Source organism: Marmota flaviventris, chromosome 6 (assembly GCF_047511675.1).
Source record: "Marmota flaviventris isolate mMarFla1 chromosome 6, mMarFla1.hap1, whole genome shotgun sequence".
Classification (NCBI taxonomy): domain Eukaryota; kingdom Metazoa; phylum Chordata; class Mammalia; order Rodentia; family Sciuridae; genus Marmota; species Marmota flaviventris.
The window spans coordinates 46,619,611-46,643,805 of NC_092503.1; the positions used below are offsets into that span (position 1 = coordinate 46,619,611).

The 24,195-nt window shown below is 35.6% G+C and overlaps 1 pseudogene; it reads right to left on the reverse strand.

Moving 5' to 3' along the window:
- Positions 1-1,826: 1,826 nt before the first annotated feature.
- On the reverse strand, positions 1,827-17,395 carry LOC139706201 (amine sulfotransferase-like; annotated as a pseudogene).
- Between the last annotated feature and the right edge of the window lie 6,800 nt (positions 17,396-24,195).

A 24,195-nucleotide genomic window follows, 5' to 3' on the forward strand; every position in this document is an offset into this window, starting at 1 on the left:
TGTCCATATTTCTTATATGAGGAGCGCTCATGAAAAAATGGATCTGAATTATTATTTTTTTTTTATTCACATGATTTAAATGGTTTAATTTAAATTAGGTAAGCAGCTGTTAAGGACTGTTTTTAAAGGTGGTTAGCAGATCTGTTTGTTTACTAATTTAAATTAGGTAAAAAGCTGTTAAGGATTGTTTTTAAAGTAGGTTAACAGATCTGTTTGTTTACTTTCACCTTTCCTTTTCATTATATTTAATAATTCTTTTCAGGATAATGTCTTTTTAGCATCATTGCCAGAATTCCTATCTTCATCCCAGTGCCGGTGAAGACAAAGATAAAACCAAACTACAGCTTCTATGATAGCTATCACAGTAAACTGTATAAACTGATGCATCAATGAATATAACTCCACAAGTAATGCTCAATCAAGGAGTCAACTTACTTTGGGAGGAAACGGATTTTGGGAGGAAATGGACATATTGATAGATTCCTCTGCTTTGAACTGCTTGCAGAACTTGCCTGGACTACGTAACTATCGTTTGGTGCAGCGAATTGTGGTAATGCTGGCATATCTTTGCTGATGGTGTCACTAGTGATGCAATTTTTATTTCCTTGCCAGCGCACCCCATGTTAATTGTGGTAGTGCTGACATATCTTTGCTGATGGTGTCACCAGTGATGCAATTTTTCCCAAGGAGCCGTCTATTGGCTTGGTGTTGTGGCATTTCTGTATCCTCCTCCCTTCTGCTAGTGATCGTCTAAAATTTGGGGGCCAATGGCTATATGCTGGACCGGTAGTCAGTGACGGGTATGATCCAATTGCAGTGGTATCAACCTAAGACAGGAGGCTGACGCCTAAAGGTCAGTTTTCCGATGACGGGTAAGAACCATATGTTGAATTGGACAACCTACCAGGCACGGTCCTTAAGCCACATTAACCTCACTCCCCCACTGGCACCAAGGCCAAATTTGGGGGCCAACAGAGGTGAGGCAAAGAACCTCACCCCCCCACTGGTGCATAGACCTATCCACAAGTATGGCTGTATGCTGGACCGGTGGTCAGTGATGGGTATGATTCAATTGCAGTGGTATCAACCTAAGACAGGAGGCTGACGCCTAAAGGTCAGTTTTCCGATGACGGGTAAGAACCATATGTTGAATTGGACAACCTACCAGGCATGGTCCTTAAGCCACATTGCTTGTTGTTTAATTAATCAGAAGGGGGGAGATGCTGGGAGCCATTAGCCAAGTAGGTATGACAATTTCCTTGCCAGCGTACCCCATGTTGCATTGACATTGAATGTAGGTGACCTTGCTCAAGGACCAAGGTGAATTAGGGCGTTCCCGGTTTAGGTTCCAGGTTTAAGGTTTAAGATTATTCCTGCTGGGAATAGGGCATATCCTGCTGCCTGAGTTCCCCTTGAGTTCTCACGGGATTCAGACAGTATATTTTGGAGATAGAAGCCCAGTGGAGGTGGATTTGGGCAGAGAACGTGGATTTCCCCAGAACGTGTTTGTAGACGGCTGGTGTGAGTTCGGGAATAAAGAGTTGCTGTTTGAATCTACAAGCTGTGTGGTGGCTCGTGATTGTGTGCCCAGCCAGACTGCGGCACAGAATCGTCTCTAAATATATTTCCAAGTCATGTTTTATGCTTCCTGTTTTGCCATTTTCATGCAGGGTACCAAAGCTGCAAAAGCATTTTAATTTCTGATTTGTAATTTTAATTATTAAAGTAAAACTAATTTTTTTTAAATTTTAAAGAATTCATGGCAACTGATCTAAGCATAGTTTATTTATTTTGTTAATGAAGTTGTATAATTAGTAATAGGCATTACGTATGTTATTATGTATGTTAAGGTATAGCATTTGATTAGAGTTTATATGATTCTTTTATAGTTTGATTAGAATTCTACTCCTCATTTATATCCCAGACGAACTTGAGGGGAAAGTCTTTCATTTCCCTTTGGAATATCTGGTCAAATCGTTCATTCTGCTCCACAGTAAAATGATGTTTCCAATCTCCAATGGTACCTAATGGGATAAGAACATGAATGGCACTTTGGTGAATAAAGAACACATCATGTTAAAGACTGTCTCAACCATTTGAACCCATGTGTCCTATTGTCCCAGATGTGGAACCCCTGTCAAATTTAAATGGAGCAACCAATATACCTATTTTTTTAACTTTCTAATAATATGTGAATATTATTGTGTTCACAGAATTTAAAAATTGGAAATTAATGGGTTAATCTCTTTTCAACCAAGCTAAATATTTATTCAGGTCCACAGGATTGGAGACCTCATCTTTTCTTACACAGGAATGATTGAATAAACAATCTAGGAACAAAATAATGCAGTAAAGAGATTGAAAATTTACTTCCTCATATGTTAGCCTTTCCCACTCTGTGATCCTTAGGAATAAAAAACTATAAAGATACGAATATATTAGAATTTAAAAAGTATTTTAATATATATACTCCTGTATATATACTAAGTGAACCTCATACTAAGTGAACCACATTTATCAACTGTAATATAATTCTTACTAAAACCCTCCAAGATAAGTATTTCTTTCTTTTTCAATTTGAAAAAAAAACAAAACAAACAAGACTCAAGTATTTTCAACCTATAAAATCAAAGTCATATAGAGCACCAGAGCTTCTCTTTCTGCATCTTTTTTTTATACAAGATTAAACCATCATTATGCCATTCTTTTTCGTGGGGGTGAGTACCAGAGATTGAACTCTGGGGTACTCGACCACTGAACCAGTCCCCACCACTATTTTGTACTTTATTTAGAGCCAGGGTCTCATTGAGTTGCTTAGCACCTTGTTTTGGCTGAGGCTGGCTTTGAACTTGCATTCCTCTGCCTCAGCCTCCTGAACCACAGGGATTACATTATGCCATTCTTCTTAAGTGAAAAATAACTTGGCATTTCCAGCTATCAGGTTCACATGTATAGATATTATTATTGGCCTTTGGAAAAAGATAACAAGCTCTTAGGGATATGAGAATTGCTTTTTATCTACTGTAGCTGAGGAATTAAAAGGGAGAATTTATAATAAATGTCATCAAAAAAGGAATTTTAAAATATATCAATATCTAGGGCAATTTCCACAAGTTGTTTATACAATTGTTCATAAATTAATATCCATCATCCTATTGGTAAATTATGAGCCAATTATGACATAAAATGTGAATAAAGTAGAAGTGAAATGTTTAAAATGTTTATACACTAAATGATTAAATCAAAAATTAACAATTTGAAGCCAGGTGTGGTGCTGTATGCTTGTAATCCCAGCAGCTGAGGAGGCTGAGGCAGGAGAACGTTGAGTTCAAAGCCAGCCTCAGCAAGGGTGAGGCTCTAAGCATCTCAGTGTGAGATCCTGTCTCTAAATAAAATACCAAATAGCAGCTGGGGATGTGGCTTAGTGCTTGAGTGCCCCTGAGTTCAATCCCTGGTACTATACTACTACTACTACTACTACTACTACTACTACTACTACTACTACTAATAATAATAATAATAATAATTTGAATATAAAGGGTATCAGTTACAAGGAAAATAATATTCATTCTTGACAACTACTTCAAGCATGTAATAAGATCACAGTAAAAATGATTTCAAGGACTTTTTGAAGTAACTGAATTCATAGCAGATAGCACTAATAAGATATCACTCTTTGTGACGACACATGGGAACACAGTAATCCAAACCTCCTCCCAGCACAGCAAAACACACATTAAGTTTACTCCTTAGATTATTCTAGAAGAAAAAAGGGAACATAAGGATTATTATTCTCATTTAATATACCTGACCAGGCTCATGTGACTTAGAAATAAGGCAATATTAATTAAGCAAGTTAATGTGTCAGTTTGTATACTAAAACACTTAGGTTTCTTGAAAACCTCTTCAGACCTACTCTCAATTAGATGCTTAATTTCTCTAGGTTCCAAATGTCACTGTTACTTGGAGAGACATAATGGAAGCACTTACTATTTCTCCTAGGTATCAAGGACTTGAATGACAGCTTACATCTTGCTACTAAGAACTACTGAATAGTACCTTTGCGCAGAAAATTTCCTTCATTGTTTCTCACTCCAAGTTCCTGTTTTACAATATCATCATAATTTGCTTGTGGATTAGTCTTCATGTTCTGAAATGAAGCCTGTTTCACAACAGTATCCACAACTTCTTCACTAAGTTCTTTCTCAAGAAATCCACAGATTTTCAGCACTGCACTTCTGAGGTCCTGAAAGAGTCATGAGTATGCATGAGTTACAGCTAAACACACAACATTTTCATATTCTAGTGAAATTGATTGCTGGAATGCAAAGAAGTGTCATCATATGAACCATGCAGTTTGTTATGAGAAGAGAATGGGGAAACAAACTGACATGATTATCTCAATTGATGCACAAAAAACATTTAACAAAACCCAACATCTTTGTATGATGAAACTCTCAATAAATCTGCAATGGAAGGAAACTACCTCCACATGAAAAAGTCTTATATGGAATAGCTAACAGCAAACTCAACTAAAAGAGAAAGATTTTCATCCGAGATGTGGAGTAAGTTCAACTCCATTTTTCCACTTTTATTTATTATGATACTAGAAATACTAGCTGGAGCAACTAAGCAATAAAAACAAAAAAGGTACTGAAATAGAAAATAAAGCAAATGAAGTGGTCCCTGTTAGCACATAAGATTATCTTTTACATTGAAAACCCCAAGTACACACACACACACACACACACACCCCCCAAAACAAACAAACAAACAAAAAATAAAACAAAAAAGACATTAGAACAAAGAAATTTAAGTTGTAGAATAAGAAGCCAAATATCTAAAAAGTTCTACTGCCCAGAATACATAAAGAATTCTTACAAATCAACAAGAACAACAAAATCAGTCCAATTAAAAATTGGCAAGGGATTTAAACAGAGATTTCTTCAAAGTAGATATACACATGTCCAATAAGTACATGAAAAGCTGCTCAGTATCACTAATCATTAGGGAAATGCAAATCAACCACAGTAAGGTACCACTTCACACCCATTAGGAAGGCTATTATTATTTTTAATTTTAAAATATTTTATTTATTTTTTACTTCAATATTTTTATTATTAAATATAAACCACAACAGAAAAGAATAAGACCAATGACACAGAAAACTTAAGATTTATGCATGTTGGTAGAAATATAAAAATGCTGCAAATGCAATGGAAATAGTATGAACCTAAAAACAGCATTACAATATGACCCAACAAATCCACTTCTGTGTATGTACCCCAAATATTGAAAGTTAAAGTCTCAGAGAGAGATTTGTACACCATGTTCATACATCATTATTCACAATGCAGAATATAAAAGTGATCTATATGTATGTATATGTATGAGATACACAAATACAATGTAGTACATATGTACATTGGAATATTATTCAGCCTTAGAAGGAAGGCATTATGCTACAAATGCATGAACCCTGAAGACATTATGGTAAGTTAAGTTAAATGAGCCAGTCAAAAAGGACAAATACTGTATGATTCCACTGATATGATATACTAAGACTAATCAACTTCATAAACACAGAAAGTAGAATGTTTTTTTACAAGACCTACAGGGAGCTGAGACTGGAGAATGAGGGATTATAGCCTTGTGAATATAGAGTTTCAGTTTTGCAATATGAATTCATTTTAGAGTAGGAGAGTGGTGATGTTGGCACAAGAATATGAACATACTTCATGCCACACAACTGTTCCCTTAAAAAAATAGTTAAAGCAGGCTGGGATCGGTGGCTCATGCCTGTAATCCCAGGGACTCAGGAGGCAGAGGCAGAAGGATGGCGAATTCAAAGCCAGCCTCAGCAATTTAGCAAGGGCTAAGGAACTCTGTGAGACCCTGTCTCTAAAAAAATACAAAATAGGGCTAGGGATGTGGCTCAGTGGTCGAGAGTCCCTGAGTTCAATCCCTGGTACCTGCCTCAAAGTCGTTAAAGTGGCATATTTTATGTCATGGATATTTTATCACAAGTAAAAAATATACTTTATGTCATGGATATTTAATCACAAGTAAAAATTTCAGTGGGAGGATAAAACCTAAACAGAATTATTATAGGCAAGAGTACTTAACTGGAAAACTGTATCTCAAAGAGGTTATAACAATTTTCATGAGAAAGAAACTTTTCTTTCAATTCAAGAAGCAAGGATTTCTTTTCTGAATAAAATTAAAAAAATGAGCCCTCAACTAAAGAAACCTGAATCCCCTACCCCTATGAAATGTGAACTTCAAAGTGCTCGATACACTATGTGCTCACAAGAAATGGAGATGGGTTGGCAGGTTGGGGACAGAGGATACAGGGCCTTGCTAACTTCCTGAGTATGTTAGTTGTATTCTTGTAGGGGAAAAAATGTAGTGTGAGAGGATGAATAAAAATAACAGGTCCACAGAAAAGGCTCAGGGGTTACTCAAGTTGAACTGGGCTAACTGGGCTGTGCAAAATAACCACACAAGGGACACAAATACCTTTTTCTTTGGGGTCACTGTGATGGCTCCTCTGACCTTAAGGGTCCACAAGAAGAGAGAGAGTGCACATGCCCTTACCCCTTTTATTGAGGAGAAGCTATTCAAATGAGGCAAGGGGTCAGGTTTCAGGGGGCTGAGTCTATGTTCATGATGTCCACTGTCACCAGGTTGACTGACACCTGGGTAGGCCACACCCAAAGGCACAGTAAGAGAAGGGGACACACACAAGGCACTTCCATGGAAGATTCTATCCTAAACAGGGCAAGGGGTTATATTACAAAAGAACAGGTGAGCATAGCTTCACCCATGGGGCTGTAGCAAGACACACCCATGCAGGAGACACCAACCCTTGAACCCAAGAAGGGTGGGGAAAGCTCTGCCACATTTCTGTGATTGAGCACTTCAGCACCCAGAGGAGGAGTGTGACTCAGTCACGAGCAAGGTTGGTCTCCCACACCACAGTTATTAACTTATTTCTACACCAAACTTGGGTGCAGAAAAAAATAATAAAATCAGGATATAAATGAATACAAAGGGATAAGAAAATGTGAACAAGCTCTAGCATAAAAAAGACAATAAAAATAGAACTATAGATGTTACAAATGTAGAAATATCTGAAAGAATTTCAAAACAGCTATACTTGTCACATACAAGGAAATAAGAGATAAAATTAAAATCTTTCCCCAAAAGCTAACTATTATTAACCAAAGTATCAGATAAACCCCAGCTTGTTAATTGAAATGTAGACTTCAGTGAATAATTTTAATGGAAGATGAAACACAGATTGTTTTAGTCAGGTTTTTCATTGCTGTGACCAAAAAATCTGACAAGAATAAACTTAAAGGAGGCAAAGTTTGTTTGGAGACTTGTGGTTTCAGAGGTCTCAGTCCATAGACAGCCGGCTCCATTCCACAGGGCCTGAAGTGAGTCAGAATATCACGGTGGAAGAATGTGGTGGAGAAAAGCAACTCAAGACATCACACCAGGAAGCAGAGAGAGCTCCAATCAGCTCATGTCATTATACCTCAAAGGAATATCCCTGATGACCTACCTCCTCCAGCTCTACCCTACCTACCTGCCTACAATTACCACTCAGGGGATTAATGCCTTGATTAGATCAGGCCATTTATCATCCTATCATATATCATCCCTAAACTTTTCTTTCATAGTCTCACATATGATCTTTTGGGGGACAGGTCATATCTAAATCATAACATAGATTCAGAGAATCTTTTCTAGGTCTTGCTACAGTCTTGCACTTTGGCCAATTCTTCAGAACACCAGCTGTTCCCTAATTCTACTACCTATTACTGTCCAATATTCTGAGCCATATTCCACAAAACGGTTTTTCATGGTAACACAACGGGCAGCTCTCTTCTTTACCACTGTATTTGTGGGGTCTCCAAAGACAACTGCCCCACACCCTTCAGGTATATATGCATTTCTTTCCAAGAGGCATCAGCCAGTTCCAATATGTTGAAGGAAAAGATAACAGGATTGGAATGATTAAATCTCTCATATTAGACTCCCCCCAAAGGGGAGTATCATTTCTCTTAAGATAAATTACAGTATTTCCAGAATTTTTACATTTTAAAATACACATGTGAAAATGACACACATTCCAGAACCCCCCAATAAACACCCTTTCCTCATTTTAAACCTTGTCCTTCCCCCAATGGTAACCTCCATCCTCATTATATGATAATGAATTATTGGTCTTTTAACTTGACTTTTTCCACCTAAATATGAATCTTTAAACATTATAGTTATAATTGCTTCTAGTTCAATTATATACCACTCAACTCTACTTGTGACAGGAAAGTAGAAAATAATCCTGCATAGTCATTAAGGTTCTAGGGCTACTACTACTAATTAAGTGAGAAATGTGAAAAATCCTCTGAGAGAAACTGCCCTGAGATTACACATCTTGCTGGGTTTATCACTGGAGAAGCAGGCATGGGCAGTGTTTCGTAAAACTACCAAGACATTTCCAAGGGAAGCAGCAGACAAAGGAAGACTCCAAAACGTATTCCAACTTTGATGAATACCTAATGTTTTTTTTAAAAAAAATATTGTTTGCATGTTGATGTACCTTTATTTTATTCATTTATTTAAATACGGTGCTGAAAATAGAACCCAGTTCCTGACACATGCTAGGCAAGCACTCTACCAACTGAGCCACCACCCCAGCCCTGAATATCTAATTTTTGACAACATTGTGAGGTTTCTCTAGAAAGAGCTCTAAAGCGGAAAACTTGAGTTGACCAACGTCTATATTCCTTCTCTCCTTTACTTCCTTACTCCATCCTACCCCAATCAATTTTATCCACATTCATTCTTCTCATACATTCTTTTGTTCTTTTTGGTATTGGGAATTGAATCCAGGGCCCCTTAACCCCTTATCCACATCTCTATTCCTTTTTATATTCTATTTTGAGATAGGGTCTCATTGAGTGGCTTAGAGCCTCACTAAATTGCTGAAGCTACTTTTGAACTCTCAACCCTCCTGCTTCAGCCTCCCAGGCTACTGCCATTATATTCTTTATAGTGATGATGTTCAAATTAGTGGCATTAATATCTAAAGGCAGAAATCTTTTTGAGTTTGATTTGTATTTTTCATTTGTTTCTCACTCTATTCATTTGATTTCTTCTAAATCACTTTAATCTTCACAGGTCAAAAACAATGTCATATTCAAGCTCCTCTGATCCCCCTCTAACCCAACCCTGCCTCAGAGTGCCCTAAACACCTTCACGAATGAGACCACTATCTGCACACCTGCACCAACTGGAAATAAAGGAATCATCCTTGATACCTCTCTCTTTATCATTTGTCCTTTGTACAATCCCTTTTTTTTTACATCTTAACTGTGCCTCAAAACTCTGTATTCTCTTCATTCATAATGACATTACTCCAATCCAAGGAAGCACTGATGTTCAGTGGATTAACACACTGGTCTGTGTGTGTACTGGATTCCTTTTACTCACTATTTTTCCTTTTCAACTCTGAATGGAAGTAATATTCAAAAATATGAATTATGTTCTATGGCTACCCTTCTTAATAATTCTTTAAGAGGCTCTTGACTACTTTTAACTTTAAAGAAATCACTCTCATTTACATAGCCCACAGATCTTATAAAATCTGGCTCCTACAAAACCCCTCTATATTAATCTTTCATCTCTTCAACATTGTTCAAGTTCTTCCCTTAGGTCTTCAAAGGTGTCATGTATTTTCCTTTTTCCTTATAAGTCTCTCCCATTTCTTTTCTTTCTGTTAGCTCTTATTTATTTATTTCAGAAAAAAAGACCATCAACTATATTAGCTATTCTCAGTACATATGCACATTGACATTGTAGGTAGACTTTTCCTTAATAATTTCACTTATTACTTTTGAACTACATATACTAGCTTGGTGAGTACCTGTTTTCCCTGATAGATTATGAATTCTGTCTATAAAAGATTCAGTCATCTATTACTCAAGATTCAGTACCAGTCACAGAGCAATCATTCAGTGATTTTTTAAATAACTGAATAGATGATGTACTAATGAATCAGCATATCAATCAGAGACCACAGAACAATAAACTTTAACTGTATTATGTTTGAATTACACAAAATTTTCAGTCAGTTTTGAAACTTTCACCAGCATATAAGCATCCTATGACTTCACATGAGAACTAGTTTTAAGATTCTCTTTAAAAAACAGGAAGAATGTGCCTCACAGGGCTCACCCTCATCTATAGCAAGAATTATCCTGTCTTTGAAGTGGCTTCTTTCCCCAGTGTCATGGTGTTCCTTGATGAACTTTCTTAAGTGTAACAACCATGGAAAATGTTTGGTGTATGGTGTATCCTCAAAAAGAAAAAAAAAAACTAAAAACAGAACTACTGTATAATCCAACTGTTACATTCCTGGGTATGTATCAAAAAGAAACAGGGTCACCATACAAGAGACAACTCACATGCCCATGTTTATTGTATCACTATTCACAATAGATAAGGATTCAGCCTAGGTGTCTATCAAAGATGAACACATAAAGAAAATATGGTGCACACACACACACACAACTGGACTATTATTCAGATATAAAAAATGAAATCTTCCAGCAAAATTCATGAACTGGAGGAGATCATGTTGAATAAAATAAGCCAGACATAGAAAGACAAGTAGCACAAGAGGCACACGTGAGAACAACAACAAATAATGACTGAAAGTAGAATCGTGAATACTAGGACCTATGAAGGGTCCAGGGCGAAGGGGAGGTAAGAGAGTGGAAGAAGGGAGATTGAATATGATCAGTGCATGTTATATTGTCATATAGAAATCAGATAACAAAAGCCGTTAATACGTAATTAATATTAATAAAAATGATTTACAAGATTGGTATCCTAGATATTTGAGGTTGCCTTTAATGCTACAGTTGTTACATGATAACCATGGTGACTGTGTGTAGTGAGAAGGCACCCTTGAGGAAAACCAGGAATAATTAATGGATAAGCAGGAAATTAGAACCCCCACTCGCCCTCCAAAAGCCTATGAAATATGTATGAAAATGACTAGGAGAATGAGTTTTCCTGAAACCAGGAGAAAAAAAGGTTTAAAAAATAGAATTTTTAAAAATACTTCTTATTACCTTTTTCATATCTTCATAGCTCATGAACTGAATATTGAAGTCATGTCTGTGTTCATACCAGCCTCTTATGTGATCAAACCAACAACTTCCCACCACTGTGCAAAAAATAATTAGTAAAAAAAAATAAAAATAAAAAAATAATTAGTAACAAGGTGGAGATGTTGCACTTATTGAATAGCAAAGTATTCTGTCTTTTCCTCCTTATAGTCACAAAAACAAAAATAAAGGCCCAACCACTGAACAACTATATTACAGTTTTGAAATGATTACTGCTTAGGGGAACAATCATGGTTTTCATAGAGAAGTGACCATGAAAAGCGACTTTATGGATGTAGGAAGGCAGCAATAAAAAAATGAGAATGCCCCTGGGTCTAAGTTTAAATCAGATTTCTTTAAAGCAAGTTCCTCCACTTTCCTATATCCACCAGAAAACACATGTCCATTTCTTCTTATTCTCTAAGATTTCTGGATAGCAAAGCTACCTGTTTACAATGAGACAGAACCTGAATATAATCTTTAAATGAGTGAGATCCTGACACTTCTCACTACAAGTCCCTTGCAACTTTCAATCCTCATCAGTAGTGGAGTGATAAACTCCACCATGGCCCTAGAAGGCTTCCCACAGGTCCAGGAGAGAGTACACAAACACCCTGATCATTAGCGATTCTGGAATGTATTGTTTTAATTATATTTGTAGCTAGTTTAAATTGATAGAATATTTGTAAGCCTTTTATGGACTGGTCAAAATGTTTCCTAAACAACATGCCTTTGAAAACTTGACAAGACCCACACGGTCCTGGCAAGGAAGGAAAGGCCACTGGGTGGCAGACTAAGTTGATGTGTCATAGTAACTACTCAAGAGCATCCATTGTACAATTGCCCTTTTCCATCTCTCTAAATATCTTCCCTAAGTTCCTTGATAAATAAACTCATAGTTACCTTGTCCATCTAGAAACATTTTCATAAAATTCTCAAAAGTTTCAGAATTCTTTAATATAGCCACCCAATTTGAATAATGAAAATAGGAAACCAAAACATCTTTAGGATTTCTGTAGATATAAAGAATCTGCAGGAAGAATTATAAATAATATTAACAATTCCAGCATATTATTTCAAGATTTTAACAGTTGCATCATATTCATTAGCTGAATGAATCATAATCATCTTAATCCATTCTTCTAGTCATGGAAAATTAGGTGTTCTCCCCATTTTTCTCTATTACAAAAAGTGTTGAAATAAATTCTTTTACTTATAGGACAGAAACTGTATAAAAAAATTAATATGAAAATACCACTAATGAAATGTTGAACCAAAAAAAGGCCTTTCACAGAATACACAATAATTATTGTCAATAACCTTTCAAAACAGGCTTAATCTCATTACTGAGTATGGACATGTAGGTTAAGATCACTTTAACATATCTCTTCATAAATAACACATTGAAACAATTTAAAATTCTGATATGTATCATTACTAGGAGGAAGTCAAAACACGTCCATTAGCAATTTAGCAGGAACTGATACACCTGCTTTCTTCAGAAAATATAGCCCCATCCCATAGAACTGAAAATCCTTGTACTTTTGGCTTTGCAGTTCCCTACTTGGATATATATTCTAGGAGAATTCCTGCATATGTGCCCAAAGGCCATTCTCAAGAACACGAATAAAAGCATGTAGTGATATGCAAATTCTGGAATATTCTAATTTTTCTATGAAGAGAAAGTACAGATCTGATAGAACTACTTTCAGAAGTTATATTATGCAGCAATGGAATTGGCATTTCAAGTCAAGAACAAAAATGTGGCAAAGTCCCAGAGAATTAGAGAATAAGGAACAAAATGAAATTAAGTAAAATTGTAGGTCAAATGATTTAACAGGATGTCTCATAATTTGTTTTCAAAGACCAACAGAAAAAGAACTTTTGTCCACTGATGCTCATAATAGAAAAACTTCAATGGAAAAGTTCCAGTAAATCTGTAAATATTTTGATTTAGCCACAATCATAGTAGAACACTTAGAGAGAACTGTCTTTAACATAACAATAAAAGCAAAAATAAATTTATAAAATTGATTATTAAAATTTTATTTCATTTAGTTTTTAAAATTTGTATAAGTATCCAACACAGAAAGTTTATCTCCTTTTCTCATGTATGAAACATATTACATGTTTGAAAACTGATCATGCAATTGACAATTAACTTTTAAATAAATTTCAAAAATTAGAATATGTAAACACCATTGCCCATGATAGAAAACTATACAAACACTTTCAAACTAAAAAAAATCTCAAAAGAGCTGAAACCAATTATAAAAGTAAAACTGAAATAACAGAGTTTTAAACATTAACAAAATCATATCCATAGTTATACTAAAAGTGATATCCTTTTTAAAATGTTAATATTGACAAAAATAAATGCTGGAAATAGGTAAACTGAACATTTAATTAAAGAAGATGGAAAGATATATACTAAAATGAGACAAATATTAAAATGAAAGTATACATCCAGGAAAAAAGCTAGTTCTTCAGAGGGTGAAAACCCAGTAAAATAGAAAACTCCTTATATCCCGAAAATCTAAAAATAGGAGAATATAAAATTTTTATCATTGCAGCATGAATGCAAATATATAACCACAAAATTGGAGTAAATTGACAAGATTATTAAAAAGTTATACTTTTTTCTATGTTAAATATCTACAAGTGGGTAAAAAGAATAATAAAAGGTACATATTGATGGTATTAAAGTAGACCTGATAAAATAGAGCCATAGAATGAAGCTCGAAGAATGTTGGTATTTTGCAATGTCTGTTTTCCCAGAACAAATGTCTCTTAAATTAAAATCCACATTTGACAAGCGTTGTGGAACTACACTATATTGTAAAAAGTTGATAGAAAACTTTTCCTTACTAATTGACACAGAAAATTTTAAAAAACTATTCTGTGTCAATTAGTGACTCTTGGGACAAGTATAATGCAATATTCATATATAATAAGCAGTATAAGATTTAATTTATAATCCGAAGAAGGTTTTAATATAGCCAGGCTTGGTGACACAAGCCTATAGTCCCAGCTACTTGGGAGGCTGAGACAGGATGATCACAAGTTCAGAGACAGCCTCAAAAAGAGAGGTGGTGAGGGGCTGGGGATGTGGCTCAAGCGGTAGCGCGCTCGCCTGACATGCATGCTGCCGGGGTTCGATCCTCAGCACCACATACAAACAAAGATGTTGTGTCCGCCAAAAACTAAAAAAATAAATATTAAAAAATTCAAAAAAAAAAAAAAAAAGAGAGAGGTGCTGAAAATATATAACCACAGAAATGAAATGAAAGAGCAAAACCCTGTCTCGAAATAAAATACAAAATAGGGCTGGGGATGTGGCTCAGTGGTTGAGTGACCCTGAGTTCAATCCCATATCCCCCCCCCCTCCAAAAAAAAGGTTAAAAATAATGTTAGCTAGGAAAAAGCTGGAGGGTATTTACATAATCTTTGTTGTGGGTATTGTGTTTTCTTAGTAAATCACCAGAACCAGAAGTCAGGAAAGAAGTATTAAGAGTTGGGTTACATAAGGTTAAAAGTTTTAAACCATTTTTCAGAAAAGTCTTTTCTTTTTAAAGGGGAAGACTTTGCCCCAAGTAAATATTCCACAAACAGTAAATAAGAAATCTAAAGAAATACGGGCAAAGAATAAAAAGGTTATTTAAAGGCCTATAAAAATATATAAAAGGATAATCTTATTAAAATTGAAAGATTAAATCACTCAAAAATGAGATTACTTTCTTACTTAGCATATTAGACAAATTTGATAATTCCCATTATTAGTAAGCATGTGAGGACAGAGGCATTCCTACATGGTATTTGATGAAGTATAATTCATATATCATAAAAACAGTTAGATAATCCCTGTCAACACTTAAAATATAAGACATTTTAATTTGTAAACTTCACATTAATTGAAACATGGCATGAGAATTAAATTGCAAGCCTTTATAGGAATGTTTATTACAACACAAGACATCCATTGGCTGCAACTTACCTGTCCATCAAATACACATTAATTATTGCAAAGCCACACAATAAATTCTATGAAACCATAAAAAAGAATGGCATTCATGGCCAGTGTGAAAGAATTTTTGTTATATGCTATAGAATAAATTGCAAATTATATCCACAATTGCTTGTTACAGGTATAGTTTTTAGGACTTTTGTATATTTTTATTGTGGAAGGCAATATCCTAAACATACAATGATTGTAACATTTGGAAAACTGTGGTTTAGTGAGGTTGGGGAATCTACTTAAAGCAGGTTATTTTGTTTGTGCAAGAGAGAGAGAGAGAGAGAGAGAGAGAGAGAGAGAGATTTAAGCTGTATGACATACTTTAGCTTTTTTGTTCTTCAGACCTTTTGGAGCTAAATAATATGGGATGTGGGAAGTGAAGATTCAAGGGGATGGCATTTTGATAAAGTCCAAATTATGAGTATTGTATTCAAAGAAGGGAGCTCTATCTATTGTTTTGATGTCTTCAGTTCTGTTACGATGCCCCTCAAAATAAATCAAGCTTAGTATCTGCTGTGTCCAGATGGTACCTGAAAAAATAAATCATCTTGTTTTCAAACTCAATTAGTCATTAAAAATTAAGTCAACAATAGTGTCATTCACCATAAAATCATTTCAGCTTTCTTTACTTTTAAACACTCTATGTATGCTAACAACTTTGTCCAACTTTCATTTTTGTCTTTATGAAACATTAAAGTTAATAAAGATAAAATCAAAGACTCTAAATTCCTTTATCTCTTGAAGAGCTGTGTTTGTTCTGATTCCATGACAGTGATGATTTGGGTTATTTCTGCCTCTCCTTCTCTGTTTCCTGCTCCATGTTAGGTCTTTTTTCGTGTTTTTAACTTTTTCCTTAACTTATAATAATTCTACATATTGATGGGGTAGAGTGTGATATTTCCACACATGCATACACCCTGCACTATTCACATCAGGGAAATTAGCATTTCCCTCTTTGTGTCATTTTTTATGTTTGGAATCTTGGAGCTTATTTCTTCTATATTTTCTTAAAATATGTTATTGGCTACTGAGTCCCTCTTGACTATATTTTGTAGGTACCTGTTTTTCTTTCATGAAATTCCTTTTTCAGAACTTTACCCTTTAGAATTATAGACAAATTAACAAAATTATAGCGAGTTCACTTTCCCCTCCTTTTCTCTTTACCATGTAAGGTGGTTTTGTAAACTATTTAAGCATCCAAGGATGTCAGGAAATAGCAGAACTTGACATGAGCAAAGCAATATATATATATATATATATATATATATATATATATATATATATATATGACATTTTTATTCACTTATGTGGTCTAACCATGTATGACCAACTTGCTTGTGGTATTCTGGGGAAACTACACTATAAATGAGCAAAACATTGTATGTGGACATTAATAACTTCAGCTTTACCTCTTAATCTACATGGGCCACTCTAAAAACTCAAACCAAGCCAAGTATCCTGCCCTGCTGAAGTAGAAGTCACTATTACTCTTCTTAGTACTTGTTTAGCCCAACAGGATTGTGTTTTACTACTTCTTTGTAATGATGGTCTTCACAAATCTCAAAATCATTCTTATTTTATTTTCTAGTAGAACTTGCTGGTTGAAAACGTTTTTGAGAATCTTCAGTGGAACTCAGCTGTCATGGAATACTTCTTAAGAAAATGAAACATCTTGGAACATGATAAATATCTCAACCCATGAAGCATTTACAAATTAGAGAAAAGATAAGTTTGAACTGTGTCAGGTCTGTCTGGCAGACCATGTCAACAGGTCAGCATTTACCCAGTACCTGCTCTTGGCTCAGCATTATATATATATATATATATATATATATATATATATAACAAAATTGACAATATATCCATTGCAAATGGGCTTAGGTAGTAGAGATTTGAGATTCATCTAACTTTTTTCTGATCCTTAATGGATATATAAATGTAGGTCAGGCTGCTTTTGATATCTGAAAAAGAGCACATTTACACACACATACGCACACACACACACCAAAGAAAAGCAAAAGTTATGATTGTGAATCCACTCTTTATACTTACCTGATTTTGGATATGTGATTATGAAGACATCATCATCTCTAATTTCAAAATCTTCCACATTTTCTACTATAGGAATATTAACTAAAGACCTTTCAAAATTGTAGCCTTTAAATTCAAGTAAGTATTCCTCTGTGTTGTCCATATTTTTTCACCTACAAGTGCAAACATAAAATTTCAAGTTATTTTAGAAGTGAATAATAGTTATTGAGTGGTCAATATATGCCTAGCACTATTGCAATGTCTGATGTGTATGAACATACTAATGACACTAACCAGAACACATATATGAATGATTTAAAACTTCACAAAATGCCAACATTGTGTATTGCTAGCATCAGTGTTTTAAAGATGAGGCAGCAGAAATGCTGAAAAGTGAGACAACTCTTCTTAAAGATCCATGAGGAACAGATATTATGATCCTCAACATAGAGAAGAGGAATTAACTCAGAGAAGTCAACCAAATTATTTAAACTTGTCCAGCTAGCTGAACTGGATAGATTGGAGAAGGCATAATTTGGCCAGAGAATTCATACTTTTTACCCAGAAATTCTTAGTGTTTTATATTTTTATTGCTTATATTTTTTGATTGTTGTAGAAATAAGAAATTCTTCAATGGACATTCTTTTATTTCTAATTTTTTCTAGAGTATGCATAACTCATTGTGTCTTTAAGAAGCTTTTGAATTAGGGATCTGAGATGCTGCTGAAAGTGAAGAATGATAATGCCTTCTTTTTAAATTGGTTCTTACCTCAGAAATGCTGCCCTGGTAGTTACAAGTTACTTCACGAAAGTTATCATAGTTTACAGTAGGAGATTTTAAAATCAGAAATCATATGAATCTCAATAATAAACTAAAACAAAAATGGAAAGCAAGCAATGTAAAGACAAACATAATTAAAATTGTGTAATGAGAACAAAAAGGGAGACATACAGGCAAGATGCAGAGGAAGGAAAGATGGCAGAATGGCCAAGCTGCCAGCTTTATTTATATCCATAGTTCACTTCAGGTGATTGGCATCATTGGTATGTATTGTTCATTATATGACTAGGCAGGTTACAGAATTAGCAACATTATGCAGCTTATCCCTCAGTTACATACTAAATTGCAATGTGCTGTGTTATTTTTAGGAGTTATATATATCTCTCAAGAAAGTCTATTGTATAAAGTTACTGTTATGTGGACAAGTTTAGGGTCAGTGAAACATTGTATTTGTCTCAGGAGCTGTGTGCCTGAGATCAAGGTCTAGGCTGATAAGACTCTAGGGGCATTGCCGCAGCAGCTAGACATAGCACATATATTCATTATCTTACTAGTTCCTAGGAGAAATTGCAGGGCATTCTAAGGGTGGGAAACAGAGTGCCAGTTACCCTCTCTGAATGTGCTCACAAGAGGAATGCTTCCCTGTGTATTTCCATGGTCAGAATCCCTACAAAATTCAGACCAGCCAAGCATTTCTATTTGTTCTTCCTGAGAAATCTTTCCTTGAAGGTTACATGATTGAGACAATCCCAAAAGTTCTAATAATCGTAGATTTAGAACCAGTATAGATTTCAGTTATTTTTTTTAATTCTGTGCATACCAAGAAACTGAATTTGCTAAAAAGCTGTAAATTTGGCTTTGTTTAAATTATATGTCAAGAAATAACATTGAGTTCTTTACAAACAATCCAAGTTACCTGATCAATAGGAGGATTTCTGAGTTTAGTCTTTTCCAGAATAAGAACAGAAAATGATTAATGTTAGACTCACCTGAGTGATGCCTTCATGATTGGTTTCTTGGCTACCAAATGAAAGATAAAACTAAGGCCCTACTAAGCTGCTAGAGGTTTCCCCTCATTAAGTTGACATCTAGGACAAGAAATATTGAGTTCTGGGGAGGGAAGAGTTGGGCTGATGCATCAAAAGATTGGTTTCAATGCAGGCAGATGGAGAGCTATTTTGATATTGACATCCTGCATTTCCTAGGAAAAACTTTGGAGAATTCAGCCTTCAGATTGTGGTGAGGGAGAATTTATACTGCATCACATGGATAAATGGAGAAGCCCATAGTAGGAGATATAAGTTGAGGAGAAAGCCAAAAGTGAAGTGTGATCCCTACCACATCTTTCCTAACAGCTAGTAACACCATCCACACACCCTTTGAAATGTCACAAAGGGTTCCAGAAACTCTGAGTGATGAGAAAGAGCATCAGGCAGCATCTACAAACATTCCAAATTCTTCTATTTTCTTGTTTATTGCATTTAGTCACTCAACTGTCAGTCTGAGGGGAGAGAAAATTTTGAGAGCTCTGGTATCACAGAAGCAAAGGAGAAAGCTGCATGTGAGGAGGATTCAGGTGGGTGCTCACTGGCTCCTCAGTATAGTTTGCATGTCTTTGATGAATGTAGGAGAAGGCAATTGTGTAAGTAGGAAGCCTGTCTGTGTCTCCTTATTCCTTCATGGAAGTCCCAAAGAAAAGGGGTGGGGGTGTTCATAGATAATTAAAGGAGGTAGATACAGATAGTAATCTCTCATGCAAAACAGGATGAGAATTGACAGTGGCTCAGAATCTATTCTGTTGGTACTCACTGTTGAGATCAGCTGATGAAGGAAAATCAGCTCTCACAAAAATTTTAGGCTGACAGGAACTGCTGTCTGTGTCACTGAGGAATAAATAGTCCCTATGGAGTTTGTTTTGGCCAGTGAGTAGTGTTCTAGAACCTGTGTAACTCAGCTCTTATAAATTGGGTAAGATTTTGTTGACACTGGTGAAAGCATATCAGGTTATCCCAGGTTCTTTAAAGGGATGAAACCTTTGGAGATACTTTAAAAATTTCAGAAGAAGAGAGGGCACATTTACTGAATTACAGCAATTATGAAACAAACACAAAGATGCATTCAAAAACTTCAAGGACAGCTTCCTTGTACCCGAATGATGGTTAAGTCTGTCTTTGCAGCCATCTCAGGGGCTGGTGATCATTCTTAAGATCTTTTCTTGCATAATCTCACCCAGTTTGTTTCTTCTGTTGTTTGGCAGTGGCTACAGAAGGCGCTAGGGGTTATATGAACTTACAAGTGGGTTATATAAACTCGCAAAGAACACAAATTTGTTTTTCAGTGTACATAGAGTTTGCCTTATTTGTTTTAATGATAGATGTTAGTTTTTTGTTTTCCATAATAACTTACTCATCTCAGGTCTCTTCTAACATCTCTCATGGAATCATTCCTCAGTCTTTTGTTGCTCATACAAGATGCTCTTAGATCATGATTATCTAATGATTGATTCTCAAGTTCCCACTAAATACAGAATTTGAACCTTTTAGGTGCAGGACAGGCTGAGTAAGCTGTCTGCAGGGCATGCTAAACAAAGTTAGCTGCAGGATGACCTGGCCACTCAAACCCTCTGTCTGGTTATCAACTGTTTGCTTCAAGCCCAAACGCCCAAGCCCCAGCTCAAGGCTGAGCACTTCACCCCCTGCTCAGGGCCAAACACTTAACCCCCTTGAGCCAGGAAGGCAGCTTGCAGACCCAGAGACCCCATTAGATTTAGGCTATAAAACTCCCTCCTGCCTGGCCCCTCTCTCTTGCTTTCTCTGTCTCTCTCTTGTGCTTGCTCTCTCTCTCTCTTGCTCTGTCTCCCTTTCATGCGTGCTCTCTCCTCTCTCCCTCCCTCTCTCTCTCTCTCTTCTTCTTTTCTTTCTTTCTTTTCTCCTCTGTTGCATTGCTGCAATAAAGATCTCTTGGTCACTCCAACTGTTGTGGTCACTTTCCTTTCATTGGTGCCAAAACCCGGGAAGAGGGTTAAAACCCATTTTGGGGTCCCTCTTCCTTCTGAAGTGCCACTCACTGGACAGCCTGAACCCATTTTCTCCACCGCCAGAACTCCATCCACCAATGGCCTTTGATTGGTGAGTTTCCCATTCCTGGAGTCCTAAACCCAATGGTGGTGTCAGGAGGATTTGACCCTTGATTGTCCTGAAAACCTCTTTGCCCACCTGCGGGGAGGAAAACACCCCACCACAGCCTTCAAGGCTACGGTGGCCCTCAGGGACTCCTTCCTAGGGCAGATTAGACTCCTGGGTTCAAAATTATTCCCTTCCCTTACCAGGTGGTAGTTTACCAGCATAGGCTTTGTAGGTCTCCCTACAAACCATACTGGCTGAGACAGACATTAAAAGTTTTAGGCCTTTCAGGACAAGGGACAAGAACAAAAGAATATTTAGATGTTCTCAACAAGAAAGAAAAAAATGTCCCTAATTTTTTTAACAGATGCAAAGATAACACTAATTTATAGCAGTTCTTGTCAATACATGTGTAGTAAAATTAGAGTGCACTCATTTTGGAAGGGAAGTGTGATGTTAGGCAACTTTATTTTCTCTGAGCACATGTCTTCAACTGCTTTAATCAAAGTTCATTTACTTGATTCAACAGCAGGAAACAGCCTACCTTGCTTGACTCACAAATGAATACTGAGAAGTTTGTTTCCAGCATGATTTTCATTTTTCCTTTTTTTTTTGAAAAAAAAAATGCTTTTAAAAAGTGTTACTATATCCTCTTTCCAAAGACTAGACTCTTTAGTAGGCCTCACTCATTAAATGTAATTAAAATTTTTTAAAAAATGAAAACAAATATGTAATCAAAGTCAACATCTCAGTGATTCATTTGATAGTCAAGCAGGGCAGACTATTTCCTGATGTTGAATCTATGAAATCATGTTTAATATTTTGTCCCACCCTATCAGATGTGGAACACCTATAAAAGCTTAAATGGGCAAAAAATATAACACTTTCAATAACTTAAGTTGCCTGTGTTGAAATATTTGCAAAACTAAGAATTTGGAATTTGATGGGTTTTAAACTACTAAAAGTTTCTAAACATTTCTTTCTTGTGAGTTGGGAATATTGAGATGACTGCTTAATCTGATAATGTTGATATACACTATGTTCTTCAGCATTTGATAGCCAAATGTGTACTTTGGTAAATTCCTTAATAAGAGGTAATCCACACTCCGTGTTTCCTTAAAAATATTCATAATACACTTTCTCTTCTAGCTTTTACACACTGAGTATGCATTTGTGATTTTAAAACATTAACTAACTACCAGGGTATGACAGAACACCTGCCACATGAAGCACTGTTGTGTTACAATGACATCACTGTGACTTCTAGTTCGATAGGCAACAGTGCAAAGCAATGTTCATGTAGACAGCCAGGTGTAGTACTACAACTGTTGCTCAAACTGACTATGTAATACAAAAGTGATCAGAGACATATTAAATGAATCATAATATTTTGAAAATGAAACTTCATGAAATTACACTGAAATTTAGAGTTCATATAATGTTTATGTGAAAAAAATTCTTTTAATTCTTTTCCATTCATGAAGGAAAATCATTCTTCCTTCACAGACTATACAGAAACAGATGATGGGGTGGATTTGCCTCACATATTTAGATAAAATATCTCTGATGGATACTGGTAAAAAATGAAGGCATGATTAAATATGTGAGAAGGAAAAATATCTCTTTGGACCTAAATATCAAGAAATAAATATAGAAGAAATAATGGGAGGGAATTCTTGAATGAGGAAGAGGTTATTTACATGTTTCAAAGCATGTACTGACAAATAATTAATTTTTAAGTAATAAAGTGCAGAAGAGTCATTTTACTATGTAAAACCCAGGTAGACACCACTTTAACCAAGTTATCAAAGTAGCATCCCTAATACTGATATTAAGCCAACCTACATTTCTCCTATTGACCACTGAGAGCACATTGAATGCAGGGCATTCCTGTCAAAAAGTTCAACCTTATTCTATCATGAGTAAACATTAGATAAACTCAAAGTTAACCCCATTATGCCATACATTATTTTTATAAATGCCGAAAAGGAGTAAGCAAGTAGGACAGACAATGATTTGAGATTAAAGGAAACTAGCTAGACATGACAATTAAATACAAAGCTCAGTTTTGGCACAGTGCTGTACACCTGTATTTTCATTGACTTGGAAGGCAGAGGCAGGAGGATTGCAAGATTGTGGGCAGTCAGGAAGGTTAGTCAGACACTGTCTCAAAATAAAAAATAGAAGAGCCTGGTGTCTAACTTCACTTAGCATTATATTCTCCAGCTCCATTTATCTGCAAATGCCGTAGTTTTATTCTCTTTTAATGCTGAATAAATTCCATTGTATATATAGCACATTTTCTTTATCCATTCATCTACTGAAGGACATTTAAGTTGGGTCCATAGTTTAGCTATTGTGAATCGTGCTGCTATAAACATTGATATGGCTGTGTCCTTGTAGTATGCTGGTTTGAAGTCTTCTGGGTATAAACTGAGGAAGTGGGATAGCTATGTCAAATGGTGGTTCCATTCCCAGTTTTCCAAGGATTCTCCGCACTGCTCTCCATATTGGCAGCACCAATTTGCAGTCCCACCAACAATGTATGAGTGTGCCTTTCCCCCCACATCCTCACCAACACTTATTGTTAATAGCTGCCATTTGACTGCAGTGAGATGAAATCTTAGAGTAGTTTTGATTTGCATTTCTCTAATTGCTAGAGATGTTGAGCATTTTTTCATATATTTGTTGACTGTATATTCTCTTCTGAGAAGTATCTGTTCAGGTACTTGTCCCATTTATTGATTGGGTTATTGGTTTCTTTGGTGTTAAGATTTTGAAATGAAGGAAACAATTAATCAAATAAAAAAAAATCAATAGAAAGCATCACCAACAGACCAACTTTTGTGCATTTATTAATTGGGTCATTATTATTATTATTATTTTAGTGGTAAATTTTTAAAAAATTCTTTCTATATTCTTGAGATTACTGCTCTGTCTGAGGCATACATGGCAAAAATTCTCTCCCATTCTGTGGGCTCTCTCTTCACATTCTTGATTGTTTCCTTGCTGTGAAGAAGCTTTTTAGTTTGATAACATCCAATTTATTGATTTTTAAAA